The sequence below is a fragment of the Bombina bombina genome, chromosome 11 (genome assembly GCF_027579735.1).
Source record: "Bombina bombina isolate aBomBom1 chromosome 11, aBomBom1.pri, whole genome shotgun sequence".
NCBI classification, from domain to species: Eukaryota; Metazoa; Chordata; class Amphibia; order Anura; family Bombinatoridae; genus Bombina; species Bombina bombina.
This window is the reverse complement of record NC_069509.1, coordinates 19,379,915-19,395,938: the sequence shown is the minus strand read 5'-3', so window position 1 is coordinate 19,395,938 and position 16,024 is coordinate 19,379,915. Positions and strand designations below refer to the sequence as shown.

General features: G+C 38.2%; 1 protein-coding gene across 1 annotated transcript in view; it reads left to right on the top strand.

The window, feature by feature from the left end:
* Nucleotides 1-16,024, top strand: part of LOC128642335 (uncharacterized) — a 29,298-nt gene that overhangs the window by 2,247 nt on the left and 11,027 nt on the right. The window lies entirely within an intron of this gene.

Genomic DNA, 16,024 nt, shown 5'->3' with positions numbered 1-16,024 from the left:
AAGGGACATTAAGTCAGTTATTGATATATGCATTAGCAGTGATTTACTTATTACTAATTATTATTGGTAATTATCAATCACCCCCAAAAAGTTGCGTTATTTCACCCTCCATATCGCTGCCGTTACGAGTTACTGAAAAGCCTCCTTGTGTGTGCGATATGGTGGCGTTAAGCTCCATACCGCACAAAATCCAAGGGCTGCTTTGACGTGCTCGTGCACGCTTTCCCCCATAGACATCAATGAACAAGGGCGGAACAGCACCAAAGGAATGGAGTGCCAGTGAAGACAGGTGAACTGCCCCTTCACCAAATGGATATCCAAAACAAAGAAGGTGTCCACAGCTCTCCAATAATAGAAATAATCTTTATTAGGACATATAAGTAGCAACGTTTCGAGGTTAACACCTCTTAATCATGCATCTCATGCATGATTAAGAGGTGTTAACCTCGAAACGTTGCTACTTATATGTCCTAATAAAGATTATTTCTATTATTGGAGAGCTGTGGACACCTTCTTTGTTTTGGATAGACATCAATGGGGAGAGAGTGTTAGAAAAAAAAACTAACACCTGAAGTGTGTTAAGAAAATTCTCCGTAACGCAACCCCATTGATGTCTATGGGGGGAAAAAAAATTATGTTTAAACCTTGCACCCTAACATAAACCCTGAGTCTAAACACCCCTAATATGACGCCCCTGACATAGCCAACACCTAAATATAGTTATTAACTCCTAATCTGCCGCCCCCAACATTGCTGACACTAATAAGTTAATAACTCCTAATCCGCCGCTCCCCGACATCACCAACACTATAATAAACATATTAACCCCTAAACCTCCGGCCTCCCACATCTCCACAGCTAAATAAACCTAATAGCCCCTAAACCTCCGACCTCCCACATCTCTGCAACTAAATAAACCTATTTACCCCTAAACCGCCGGCCCCCATATTGCAAAACACTAAATTAAACTATTAACCCCCAACCTAACACCTAACTTTAACTTAAAATTACAATATAACTATCTTAAAATAAATAAAAAAGTTACCTGTGAAATAAAAATAAACCTTACATTAAACTATAAATTTACCTAACTTTTTCAAATAAAATAAAAAAAATACTACCAATTAAAAAATCTAAAATTACAAATTTACTACAAAACTACAAACAAATTTAAAAAAAATAAGCTTACAAAAAATAATAAAGAAATTATCAAAAATAAAAACAATTACACCTAATCTAATAGCCCTATACAATTAAAAAAGCCCTCCTGATTTTCACCACTTTCGCTTCAAGCCCACATCACTGTACTCCCTAAACCCAACAAATCCCCAGACTTAATAACTAACTACCGCCCTATCTCACTTATTAATACTGACCTAAAGATCTTCGCTAAATTAATCACAACCCGCCTTAATAGACTTCTCCCTTCCCTCATACATAACGATCAAGTCGGATTTGTCCCTGGGCGAGAGGCTAGGGACAATACGACACGAAATATACACCTAATCTGGCATGTCTCAAACAAAAATATCCCAACCACGTTCATATCCACTGATGCTGAGAAAGCATTTGACCGGGTCAACTGGTCATACTTAAGAGCTACCTTACATGCTTTCGGCCTTGGCCCAACGACCCTTCAACGTATATTCGCCCTATACTCCTCGCCCAGTGCTCGTATTTTAGTAAACGGCTCCCTATCCTCACCGATTGAAATCGCAAATGGAACGCGACAAGGTTGCCCCCTCTCCCCCCTTTTATTCGCCCTATTCATTGAAACCTTTGCTTTAAAGATTAGGAATATGCCAGAAATCCAGGGTGTCACAGTGGAGGACGATGAATTTAAGGTCTCGTTATTTGCTGACGACATCTTATTTTCTTTGACAGAACCCGAAACCTCCATCCCTCCTCTTCTATCCGAATTATCCCTTTTTAATAAGCTCACGGATTTCCTTATCAATCCAAACAAATCTGAAATATTGGCCCTCGGCCTATCCGCCCACTCTATTAATGTAATTAAAAATTGCTGCCCCTTGAAGTGGTGTTCTAAAGCTCTCAAATATCTAGGAATATATCTCCCTCGGTCAGTTGACGACCTATTTCACATTAACTACACACATATCAAAACAGCAATAATGCGAGACCTCTCTTCTTGGGGCTCAAAAAAACTCTCCTGGTGGGGCAGAATCCACACTATAAAAATGAATATCTTCCCAAGATTACTTTATATTATGAGTGCGGTCCCGGTGCCTTTACCTCCTAAGTACCTCACCCAAATACAAAACCTAATCAACTCTTTCGTGTGGAAGAAAAAACCACCTAGAATAAATAAAAAGACCATGCTGCTACCGCGGGAACATGGTGGGTTGGGTCTACCCGACCTAGAAAACTATAGAATGTCCATTTACCTACAAAGAATTCTGGACTGGAGGGTGGGAGATGGTCAGAGGAGGTGGGTCCGACTTGAGAAACAACTTAATCCCGACTTACCACTAGCTTCTATATGCTGGAACCCTAAATTCCAAGAGCAAATTAAAATACTACTTAACCCCATCACAAAAGAGACTTTCACACAGTGGAAAAGGGCTTCTTATTATCACCCTTGTCTATCCTCTAATCCTGGTCCTTTAACTTCCCTTAGAAATAACCCTGAATTCTCTATAAATCTCTTACAAACATCACTACCTAACACCACCAATGATGATGATATTCTCCTACATAATGTCACCACTAACGACTCTATAAACACTCAAGCACAACTGATAGATAAGGGCTACGAATGGGCGCGCAACTGGTTTTCTTACAGAAGACTCCATAATTATATATCCACACATAAACATAAAATTAACATGACTCGCCCTCCAACTAATATCGAGAAACTCTATCTCTTAAACTCTCCAATTAAACACTCTCTTTCCGCTATATATAAAATCCTCACCCAACCCTCACCGGGTAATCTTCCTTACTCCATAGAAATGTGGGAAAGGGAGCTGGGAATAATTATTTTACCTCAAACAGCCACTAATATATTCATTAATACCAAAAAGTCATCCACCTCAGCATCTATTCTAGAGACCAACTATAAAATACTACACTGCTGGTATCTAACCCCAAGGAAATTACATTGAATATATCATAACACCAATAATAAATGCTGGAGATGTGGCCACGTTGGGAGTGGCATGGGCCACATGTGGTGGTGGTGCTCTCAACTAAACCATTTTTGGTACAAAATAATAGATGAAATCAGTAATATATTACATGCGACCCTGCCAGCTGATCCCCTTATCTGGCTGCTAAATAAGTCCGTCAAGCTCCCTTTTAAATCTCTTCTTCCTCTGTTCCGAATATTTACTAATAGCGTTAAACTCCTGATTGCCAAACACTGGAAAGCGAAAGATGCTCCCACTCTGGGAATGTGGAGGGCTAAAGTGACCGAGTTACTAGAGTTAGAGGAGTATTCAGCTTATAAGAGAGGTAGCACTGACAACTTTATATCATTACAAGCAATATGGGATGAATACATTAGAACAACGACGTCTAACTAAGTAAATGGTGTCCAACTTTAAATAGAGTGGAATGCCGCTTTTTAATAAGATTCCGGGGCTGGACAGTTCCCTCCCCTTTCCCTACTCCTTCCCCCCCTAAACTCATGGCTATACCGAGTTTTCTTTCCTCTTTCCTCCTTGTATGGTACTTGTTTACAAATGTTTGGATCTGTGCCGTTCTTTAACATATTTAATACTGTAATGTATACCACAATGCGCATATGTGTTGTTGGATGTGTACTGATTCACTTCAATAAAAAGAATTTGACTAAAAAAGCCCTCCTGAAATAAAAACACCCCATAGCCTACAATAAACTACCAATAGCCCTTAAAAGTGCCTTTTGTAGGGCAAGTTAAACAGCTCTTTTACCTGTAAAAAAAAATACAAAATCCCCCCAACAGTAAAACCCACAACCCAACCAACCCCCCCAAAATAAAAAAAAAATAACTCTAAAAAAATCTAAGCTACCCATTGCCCCTAAAGCGGCATTTGTATGGGCATTGTCCTTAAAAAGGCATTTAGCTTTTTTAAAAAAGCCCAAAGCACTAATCTAACCCCCCCCCAAAAAAAAAAAAAAACTAACATTGACCCCAGAATATCTACTCACGGTTGCTGGAGGCTGGAGGTTTAGGGATTAATAGGTTTATTATAGTGTTGGCGATGTCAGGGGTGGCTGATTAGGGGTTAATAGGTTTATTTAATAGTTGCGATGTGGGTGGGCAGCAGATTAGGGGTTAATAGGTTTATTATAGTATTTGCAATGCAGGAGGGCGGCGGTTTAGGGGTTAATTATGGGTGTTAGTGTACTTTGTAACATTTTAGTTATGAGTTTTGTGAAACATTTTTGTTGCGCAAAACTCGTAACTACTGGTCTCAGATGGCGGAATGGATCGTGTCGGTATAGGCTGTAACGCAAGCTTTTTAGCCTCCCAGCACAACCTGAAATACCGGCGCTATGAAAATCCCACACAAAATTTTTTTTTTAATGCAGGATGGACGTTGCGTTACAGGCTAAAATGCTTGCAGTATAGCTATACTGACACGACTCCCAATAGCTGCAATAGCTGCGTTACTGCTTTTACGCTAAAATTGCCATTTTTTTAGCATTAAAAGCCGTAATGCAAAACTCGTAATCTACCTGATTGCAATTACTCGCTGTTAGTTCAGTTCTTTAGCCCTGCAGGTAGGGATGGGCGAATGTGTAAATTTTCGAATTTCGAATTTAGAACGAATGTTATTACCGAAATTTGAATTCTAAATTCGAATGTCGATAAGAACGAATATTCTTAAAAATTCGAAAATCGAATGTTATTTACAGTTTTCGAATGTCACTTTCGAATTCGAATGTTTATAATTATATCAAATGTCCACTTTCGAAATTTCGAATTTAACATTCTATTTAACAAATACTATTCAGAAGTTCAATAGTTCATGTTGTAGGGTGGGAATTTAGTAAATTGATACATAATAGATACAAATATATCATTTCGAATGTTTCCATATAGAATATTGCATAATTCGAATATTACATTCAAAGAAAGCATTACAAATACTATTACAAACATAAATTTGAATTTTTCGAATTCGAATACACGTATTGCATAATTCGAATATTACATTTAAAAGCATTAGAAATACTATTACAATCTAAATTCGAATTTTTCGAATTCGAATATTTTCAAATGTAATCGTAAAATTCGAAACCGAACATTCGAAAATCGAATGTTAGAATGTTATGTAAACATTCGAAATTCGATTCGAACGAACGAATGTGTTAAAATTCGTGCCGTTTTTCGAATGTTGCGAAACATTCGCCCATCCCTACCTGCAGGAAGCTGTAGACCATAAGATTTGGGTGATCATGAAGTGCAGGATACACTGATGTTGCCCTTGTCTGTAAATGTTTCTACCTTTATTATTTAAATCTCCCCCAACCCTCTTTACTTGTCTGTTTCTGTAAATGTTTATTAGTTCAGTGAAAATGGGTTTATGAGACCTAATGTCAGCAACATAGGAGATAGAAGCAAGTGGTTGCTTCTGGTGATCATTAATATTATTAACTAATATGACAATCACTTGTTATTTTTATGATAATCAGACACAGGAACATTTATTTGAAAGATAATGATTAGTGTTTTCATGTAAGAGGTCTCAAGTATGTCTATGTATTGTGTATGTGTGTGTGTATGTATGTATGTATGTATGTGTGTGTATGTCTATGTATTGTTTATGTGTGTATATGTATTGTGTATGTGTATCAGTATATGTGTGTATGTGTGTATATGTGTGTGTATGTATTGTGTGTGCATGTGTGTGTCTAAGTATTGTGAGTGCATGTATGTGTGTCTATGTATTGTGTGTGTGTGTAAATGTGTGTGTGTCTATGTATTGTGTGTGTGTGTGTATGTGTGTGTCTGTGTATGTATGTATGTGTGTGTATGTCTATGTATTGTTTATGTGTGTATATGTATTGTGTATGTGTATCAGTATATGTGTGTATGTGTGTATATTTGTGTGTATATATTGTGTGTATATGTGTGTGCATGTGTGTGTCTAAGTATTGTGAGTGCATGTATGTGTGTCTATGTATTGTGTGTGTGTGTAAATGTGTGTGTGTGTCTATGTATTGTGTGTGTGTGTATGTGTGTGTCTGTGTATGTATGTCTGTGAATGTTTGTGTATGTGTGTGTATGTGAATGTATATGTATGTGAATGTGTGTATGTATGTATGTGTGTGCATGTTTGTTTGTGTGTATGTATGTGTGTGGTTGTGTGTGTATGTTTGTCGTTGTGTGTGTGTGTATGTGTGTGTATGCATGTGTGTATGTGTGTGTATGTATGTGTGTATGTATGTTTGTTGTTGTGTGTGTGTGTGTATATGTATGTGTGTATGTGGTTGGGTATCTCCTATGCCCCCCGCACACATACTACACACAAACTGATGTTGTTCAATATGCCTATGGTTTTGTCAGGGGATCACTGTTCCCATGGTAATTAGTTCATAACAAACTGAGTATGTGACCCATCATTTAAAAGAGGGACATATCCTCGTTCAAACAAGTGATAACTTGAACAATTTTAGTGCTAATTTTGGAGTTTTAGGATAGATAGATAGATAGATAGATAGATAGATAGATGATAGACATATATATAATAGATATATGATATATATATATATATATATATATATATATATATATATATATATGTTTGATAGATATATGATAGAGATATGTTAGAAAGATAGATATATATCATATATGATAGAAAGATAGATATATGTTACATATCCCCTTAACGACCGAGGACGTACCAGGCATGTCCTACAACAGGCATGTCCTACAAAAAATTGTCGTTAATGACCAAGGACGTGCCCGGTATGTCCTCATGGGTTTTAAGTGATGGAAGCAATCGTGATCGCTTCCAGTTGCTTTCAGGGTATTGCAGCGATGCCTTGATATTGAGGCATTGTGCAATACCCTCTGGTAAGCAAACAATGCAGAGAGGGCAACTTTGTGGCCCTCTTTGCATCTGCCAGCAATTGTGCCAATCATTGGTGGCGTGGAAGGGATAGGATGGAGGCAGGTGGGCGGCCCATCACTGGAGGGGGTGGCAGGAGGGCAAAAGGAGGCATGATAGGTCCAGGAATGGGTGGGACCGCAACATTACGGCAAAAGTTTAGTGATTGGGAAGAAGGCAGAGGGGAAACATAAATTATGCTTACCTGATAAATGTATTTATTTCCGGATACGGTGAGTCCACAGAATCATCAATTACTAGTGGGAATATCACTCGTGGCCAGCAGGAGGAGGCAAAGAGCACTACAGCAAAGCTGATATATATGTCACTTCCCTTACCCATAATCTCCAGTCATTCGACCAAAGGAAAAATGTAAAAAGATGATAACACAAAAGTGTAGAGGTGTCTGAGGTTTTAGAAAAAATAACTGTCTTAAATAAAGGTTGGGCCGTGGACTCATCATATACGGAAATAAATACATTTATCAGGTAAGCATAAAACATAATTTATGTAAGAACTTACCTGATAAATTCATTTCTTTCATATTAGCAAGAGTCCATGAGCTAGTGACGTATGGGATATACATTCCTACCAGGAGGGGCAAAGTTTCCCAAACCTCAAAATGCCTACAAATACACCCCTCACCACACCCACAAATCAGTTTAACGAATAGCCAAGAAGTGGGGTGATAAGAAAAAAGTGCGAAAGCATAAAAAATAAGGAATTGGAATAATTGTGCTTTATACAAAAAAATCATAATCACCACAAAAAGAGTGGGCCTCATGGACTCTTGCTAATATGAAAGAAATGAATTTATCAGGTAAGTTCTTACATAAATTATGTTTTCTTTCATGTAATTAGCAAGAGTCCATGAGCTAGTGACGTATGGGATAATGACTACCCAAGATGTGGATCTTCCACGCAAGAGTCACTAGAGAGGGAGGGATAAAATAAAGACAGCCAATTCCGCTGAAAAAAATCCACACCCAAAAATAAAGTTTAAATCTTAATATAAGCAGAAGATTCAAACTGAAACAGCTGCCTGAAGTACTTTTCTACCAAGGACAGCTTCAGAAGAAGAAAACACATCAAAATGGTAGAATTTAGTAAAAGTATGCAAAGAAGACCAAGTTGCTGCTTTGCAAATCTGATCAACCGAAGCTTCATTCCTAAACGCCCAGGAAGTAGAAACTGACCTAGTAGAATGAGCTGTAATCCTTTGAGGCGGAGTTCTACCCGACTCGACATAAGCATGATGAATTAAAGATTTCAACCAAGATGCCAAAGAAATGGCAGAGGCCTTCTGACCTTTCCTAGAACCGGAAAAGATAACAAATAGACTAGAAGTCTTTCGGAAATTCTTAGTAGCTTCAACATAATATTTCAAAGCTCTAACTACATCCAAAGAATGCAATGATTTCTCCTTAGAATTCTTAGGATTAGGACATAATGAAGGAACCACAATTTCTCTACTAATGTTGTTGGAATTCACAACCTTAGGTAAAAATTTAAAAGAAGTTCGCAACACCGCCTTATCCTGGTGAAAAATCAGAAAAGGAGACTCACAAGAAAGAGCAGATAATTCAGAAACTCTTCTGGCAGAAGAGATGGCCAAAAGGAACAAAACTTTCCAAGAAAGTAATTTAATGTCCAATGAATGCATAGGTTCAAACGGAGGAGCTTGAAGAGCCCCCAGAACCAAATTCAAACTCCAAGGAGGAGAAATTGACTTAATGACAGGTTTTATACGAACCAAAGCTTGTACAAAACAATGAATATCAGGAAGATTAGCAATCTTTCTGTGAAAAAGAACAGAAAGAGCAGAGATTTGTCCTTTCAAGGAACTTGCAGACAAACCTTTATCCAAACCATCCTGAAGAAACTGTAATATTCTCGGAATTCTAAAAGAATGCCAGGAAAAATGATGAGAAAGACACCAAGAAATATAAGTCTTCCAGACTCTATAATATATCTCCCTAGATACAGATTTACGAGCCTGTAACATAGTATTAATCACAGAGTCAGAGAAACCTCTTTGACTAAGAATCAAGCGTTCAATCTCCATACCTTTAAATTTAAGGATTTGAGATCCTGATGGAAAAAAGGACCTTGCGACAGAAGGTCTGGCCTTAACGGAAGAGTCCACGGTTGGCAAGAGGCCATCCGGACAAGATCCGCATACCAAAACCTGTGAGGCCATGCTGGAGCTACCAGCAGAGCAAACGAGCATTCCTTCAGAATCTTGGAGATTACTCTTGGAAGAAGAACTAGAGGCGGAAAGATATAGGCAGGATGATACTTCCAAGGAAGTGACAATGCATCCACTGCTTCCGCTTGAGGATCCCTGGATCTGGACAGATACCTGGGAAGTTTCTTGTTTAGATGAGAAGCCATCAGATCTATTTCTGGAAGTCCCCACCTTTGAACAATCTGAAGAAATACCTCTGGGTGAAGAGACCATTCGCCCGGATGTAACGTTTGGCGACTGAGATAATCCGCTTCCCAATTGTCTATACCTGGGATATGAACCGCAGAAACTAGACAGGAGCTGGATTCCGCCCATACCAGAATTCGAGATACTTCTTTCATAGCCAGAGGACTGTGAGTCCCTCCTTGATGATTGATGTATGCCACAGTTGTGACATTGTCTGTCTGAAAACAAATGAACGATTCTCTCTTTAGAAGAGGCCAAAACTGAAGGGCTCTGAAAATTGCACGGAGTTCCAAAATATTGATCGGTAATCTCACCTCCTGAGATTCCCAAACCCCTTGTGCTGTCAGAGACCCCCACACAGCTCCCCAACCTGTAAGACTTGCATCTGTTGAAATTACAGTCCAGGTCGGAAGAACAAAAGAAGCCCCCTGAACTAAACGATGGTGATCTGTCCACCACGTCAGAGAGTGTCGTACAATCGGTTTTAAAGATATTAATTGAGATATCTTTGTGTAATCCCTGCACCACTGGTTCAGCATACAGAGCTGAAGAGGTCGCATGTGAAAACGAGCAAAGGGGATCGCGTCCGATGCAGCAGTCATAAGACCTAGAATTTCCATGCATAAGGCTACCGAAGGGAATGATTGTGACTGAAGGTTTCGACAAGCTGATATCAATTTTAGACATCTCTTGTCTGTCAAAGATAGAGTCATGGACACTGAATCTATCTGGAAACCTAAAAAGGTTACCTGTGTCTGAGGAATCAATGAACTTTTTGGTAAATTGATCCTCCAACCATGATGTTGAAGTAACAACACAAGTCAATTCGTATGAGATTCTGCTAAATGTGAAGACTGAGCAAGTACCAAGATATCGTCCAAATAAGGAAATACCACAATACCCTGTTCTCTGATTACAGACAGAAGGGCACCGAGAACCTTTGTAAAAATTCTTGGAGCTGTAGCTAGGCCAAACGGCAGAGCCACAAACTGGTAATGCTTGTCTAGGAAAGAGAATCTCAGAAACTGATAGTGATCTGGATGAATCGGAATATGCAGATATGCATCCTGTAAATCTATTGTAGACATATAATGCCCTTGCTGAACAAAAGGCAGGATAGTCCTTATAGTTACCATTTTGAATGTTGGTATCCTTACATAACGATTCAATATTTTTAGATCCAGAACTGGTCTGAAGGAATTCTTCTTTGGTACAATGAAGAGATTTGAATAAAACCCCAGTCCCTGTTCCAGAACTGGAACTGGCATAATTACTCCAGCCAACTCTAGATCTGAAACACATTTCAGAAATGCTTGAGCCTTTGCTGGGTTTACTGGGACACGGGAAAGAAAAAATCTCTTTGCAGGAGGCCTTATCTTGAAGCCAATTCTGTACCCTTCTGAAACAATGTTCTGAATCCAAAGATTGTGAACAGAATTGATCCAAATTTCTTTGAAAAAACGTAATCTGCCCCCTACCAGCTGAGCTGGAATGAGGGCCGCACCTTCATGTGGACTTAGGAGCTGGCTTTGATTTTCTAAAAGGCTTGGATTTATTCCAGACTGGAGATGGTTTCCAAACTGATACCGCTCCTGAGGATGAAGGATCAGGCTTTTGTTCCTTGTTGTGACGAAAGGAACGAAAACGATTATTAGACCTAAATTTACCTTTAGATTTTTTATCCTGTGGTAAAAAAGTTCCTTTCCCTCCAGTAACAGTTGAGATAATAGAATCCAACTGAGAACCAAACAATTTATTACCCTGGAAAGAAAGGGAAAGCAGAGTAGACTTAGAAGACATATCAGCATTCCAAGTTTTAAGCCATAAAGCTCTTCTAGCTAAAATAGCTAGAGACATATACCTGACATCAACTCTAATGATATCAAAGATGGCATCACAAATAAAATTATTAGCATGTTGAAGAAGAATAATAATGCTATGAGAATTATGATCTGTTACTTGTTGCGCTAAAGCTTCTAACCAAAAAGTTGAAGCTGCAGCAACATCCGCTAAAGATATAGCAGGTCTAAGAAGATTACCTGAACACAAGTAAGCTTTTCTTAGAAAGGATTCAATTTTCCTATCTAAAGGATCCTTAAAGGAAGTACCATCTGCCGTAGGAATAGTAGTACGCTTAGCAAGAGTAGAGACAGCCCCATCAACCTTAGGGATTTTGTCCCAAAACTCTAATCTGTCAGATGCCACAGGATATAATTGCTTAAAACGTTTAGAAGGAGTAAATGAATTACCCAAATTATCCCATTCCCTGGAAATTACTTCAGAAATAGCACCAGGGACAGGAAAAACTTCTGGAATAACTACAGGAGATTTAAAAACCTTATCTAAATGTTTAGATTTAGTATCAAGAGGACCAGAATCCTCAATTTCTAATGCAATTAGGACTTCTTTAAGTAAAGAACGAATAAATTCCATTTTAAATAAATATGAAGATTTATCAGCATCAACCTCTGAGACAGAATCCTCTGAACCAGAAGAACCATTATCAGAATCAGAATGATGATGTTCATTTAAAAATTCATCTGAAAAATGAGAAGTTTTAAAAGACTTTTTACGTTTACTAGAAGGAGGAATAACAGACATAGCCTTCTTAATGGATTTAGAAACAAAATCTCTTATGTTATCAGGAACATTAGATGTTGACGGAACAGCAACAGGTAATGTAACAGTACTAAAGGAAATATTATCTGCATTAACAAGTTTGTCATGACAAACAGTACAAACAACAGCTGGAGGAACAGATACCATAAATTTACAGCAGATACACTTAGCTTTGGTAGCTCCAGCACCAGGCAGCGATTTTCCAGAAGTATCTTCTGACTCAGTTTCAACGTGGGACATCTTGCAATATGTAATAGAAAAAACAACATATAAAGCAAAATTGATCAAATTCCTTAAATGACAGTTTCAGGAATGGGAAAAAAATGCCAGTGAACAAGCTTCTAGCAACCAGAAGCAATAAATAATGAGACTTAAATAATGTGGAGACAATAGTGACGCCCATATTTTTTTAGCGCCAAAAATGACGCCCACATTATTTGGCGCCTAAATGCTTTTGGCGCCAAAAATGACGCCACATCCGGAACGCTGACACTTTTGGCGCAAAAGAACGTCAAAAATGACGCAACTTCCGGCGACACGTATGACGCCGGAAACAGAAAAAAAAAATTGCGCCAAAAAAGTCCGCGCCAAGAATGACGCAATAAAATGAAGCATTTTCAGCCCCCGTGAGCCTAACAGCCCACAGGGAAAAAGTCAAATTTTAAGGTAAGAAAAAAATTGATTTATTCATATGCATTATCCCAAATATGAAACTGACTGTCTGAAATAAGGAATGTTGAACATCCTGAGTCAAGGCAAATAAATGTTTGAATACATATATTTAGAACTTTATAAAAAAGTGCCCAACCATAGCTTAGAGTGTCACAGAAAATAAGACTTACTTACCCCAGGACACTCATCTACATGTTGTAGAAAGCCAAACCAGTACTGAAACGAAAATCAGCAGAGGTAATGGTATATATATATAAGAGTATATCGTCGATCTGAAAAGGGAGGTAAGAGATGAATCTCTACGACCGATAACAGAGAACCTATGAAATAGACCCCGTAGAAGGAGATCATTGAATTCAAATAGGCAATACTCTCCTCACATCCCTCTGACATTCACTGCACGCTGAGAGGAAAACCGGGCTCCAACCTGCTGCGGAGCGCATATCAACGTAGAATCTAGCACAAACTTACTTCACCACCTCCATAGGAGGCAAAGTTTGTAAAAAACTGATTTGTGGGTGTGGTGAGGGGTGTATTTGTAGGAATTTTGAGGTTTGGGAAACTTTGCCCCTCCTGGTAGGAATGTATATCCCATACGTCACTAGCTCATGGACTCTTGCTAATTACATGAAAGAAATTATGTTTTCTTTCCTAAGATATGGTGAGTCCACGGAATCATCAATTACTAGTGGGAATCAATACCCAAGCTAGAGGACACATATGATAAGGGAGGGACAAGACAGGTAGACCTAAACAGAAGGCACCACTGCCTGAAGAACCCTTCTCCCAAAAGAAGCCTCAGCCGAGGCAAAAGTATCAAATTTATAAAACTTTGAAAAAGTATGCAAAGAGGACCAAGTTGCAGCCTTGCAAATCTGTTCCACAGAAGCTTCATTTTTTTTTTTGAATCAAAGATTTTTATTGAGGCAACACAAGAAAAAGAAAGAACATAAACATAATGTACATTTTGCATCACTTTGGTAAATTTTGCATACAAGACATTGTTTATCCATTGGACAATGAAACATTTTCATATAAGATAGTAAAGAAATCTTAATTCAGATATCATATATGTATCTCACCATAAGAACATAATGAATATAGGGGACATTGTATGCAAGTACAAAATCAAATGCATATAATCAAGCATTACCTCTTTTTTCCTTTTGTTTCCTATATGAACGCATAATAAAGTGATAGAATTTGAACAGCCTGAAAAACTTATACTTCTTATAGAGTGATATGTTAATTATAAAATAGATGTATTTATTATCTGAAAATGTACAAATTATAGGGAGTCATGACAAGTTGCTCCTACTAAATGCACGTAATTGGAGGGCAAATTGCCTCATTTTCTTTGTAGACAGAAGGATAAGAGCAACTTATAACAGTACAATATCAATAGCGGGTGAATACCGCTTATTTGTCCACCTAAAATAAGGGTGGACGGTAGCTAGATAAATATAGCTATAGCTATGGAGGGGGCGATATAGTGTTTAACATCAAATCAACGCCTCTGAAAGTTGAAGTAAGGGGGGGGGCAAAACCAGGACAGAACCCTTTAAACTAGGAAACTCAACCCATGAGTCGCTATAAGCTGCTTAACTATGACCAACTCAGACTTATGTTAGAGGCTATTTATCAACAGTCGTACCCATAGTATATATACATATAGTATTACAGCATAGACACATCATACATATGAGATATATGCAAAATTAATGTTACCCCCCGGGTAAGGGCCCTATACCCAAAGCTGGCTGTGTTATATTAATGAAGAGGCAGTCCCTAGTGATACATATAGGGATGCCACAATACCATTGGTGCTAATGTCTCTACGTATGTACCAAATGACATGACTATATAAACAGTTGCAAGAGAGGTACAGCTACGGTACCTTGACTGTATCTATAATGAGGGTTGAAAATACCAAGTGTGGTCAACCATTTGTTAGGTTCTGAATATATGAGAGAAAACAGTTTCCTATTCAGAAAATGCAGGAATTACCCATTCATAACATTAACTATAAATTACTTCTTGGTATAACATTGAGGGAAGAGATCAATGAGGGGGAGGTGGAGGGCGGAGCCGACTAGGATACAGGGATAATAAAGACCATAGGGCAAATGATCTTGATAGTTACAGGAGCTCTAATCTAACGTCAGGAACATGGTCATACATACAAGTTGACCCACATATCATACCATATATCTTAACTAAGTGCTGTTATAAAGGGAGGGGTCGTAGTTACGTAGAAGGCAATTGAGTCTTAATCCAATACGTAGTACAAGCAAATTAGCCTTCAATAAGATTAAGAAGAGTAGCTCACAACAACATTATGTGGAGGGGAAGGCATCAGTAAGTATGGAGTAAAGGGGACTTCTGGGTGAGCCCCTCTCCTAGGAAAGTGCCAGCTATAGGCGATGTGGGAAAAAGGAATGTGGGTATGACCCACAGGCAACCAGTACCGGCGGGAAAGGGAGGAGAGGGGCCCAACAGAAACAGATGATTTGTACTAATATTACACCTTTTCAAGGAGTTATTTGCATAATAATACCCATAGACTGCGAGCAATAACTATACATGTCATGATCCAAAAGACATTATAAATGTGAAAAGCTATGTATCACCCACGTAGAAGCTTATAACAAACCATAACTGAGATATAAAGTATTTAACAGTGAATGAGGTGGATTATAATGTGTTTTACCCTTATACATCTATGGGGTTGGTATAACTATACCAAATATAAAATGCAAACAAATGTGTAATAAACATAAACATGAAACCTAAATAGATTAGTATATAATAGACAAGAAGCTGGGGTGAATGTCTGTGCCTACATTGCCAGTGCATGCTAAAAACAGTCCTAGGTAAGACATGTAAATATCTATCTAAAGAGAAATTCTCTCCAGAGTGCTTGTATATGTGAGCATTGGGGCTCTCTTACTCAAAAACATAGTTCTGTAATCCCATCTCTAGCATTCTAAAGGCCTGTGAAAAAGGGTTATGCGTCTGTATCAGTGTGAATAAGCACATATCTATATATCTCACATATAAGCAATAATAAAAACTGGATCTATACAACATAACATTTAGGACCAAAACTATGCTAGGCAAGCTATGCAGACATAAATCATGTATTCAATATATTAGAGAACATTTGTGAGAAAATATGAAACTCATATAGTCCATGTGAAGCTATGTAACCCGTGGGATGATGAGGGGTAACTG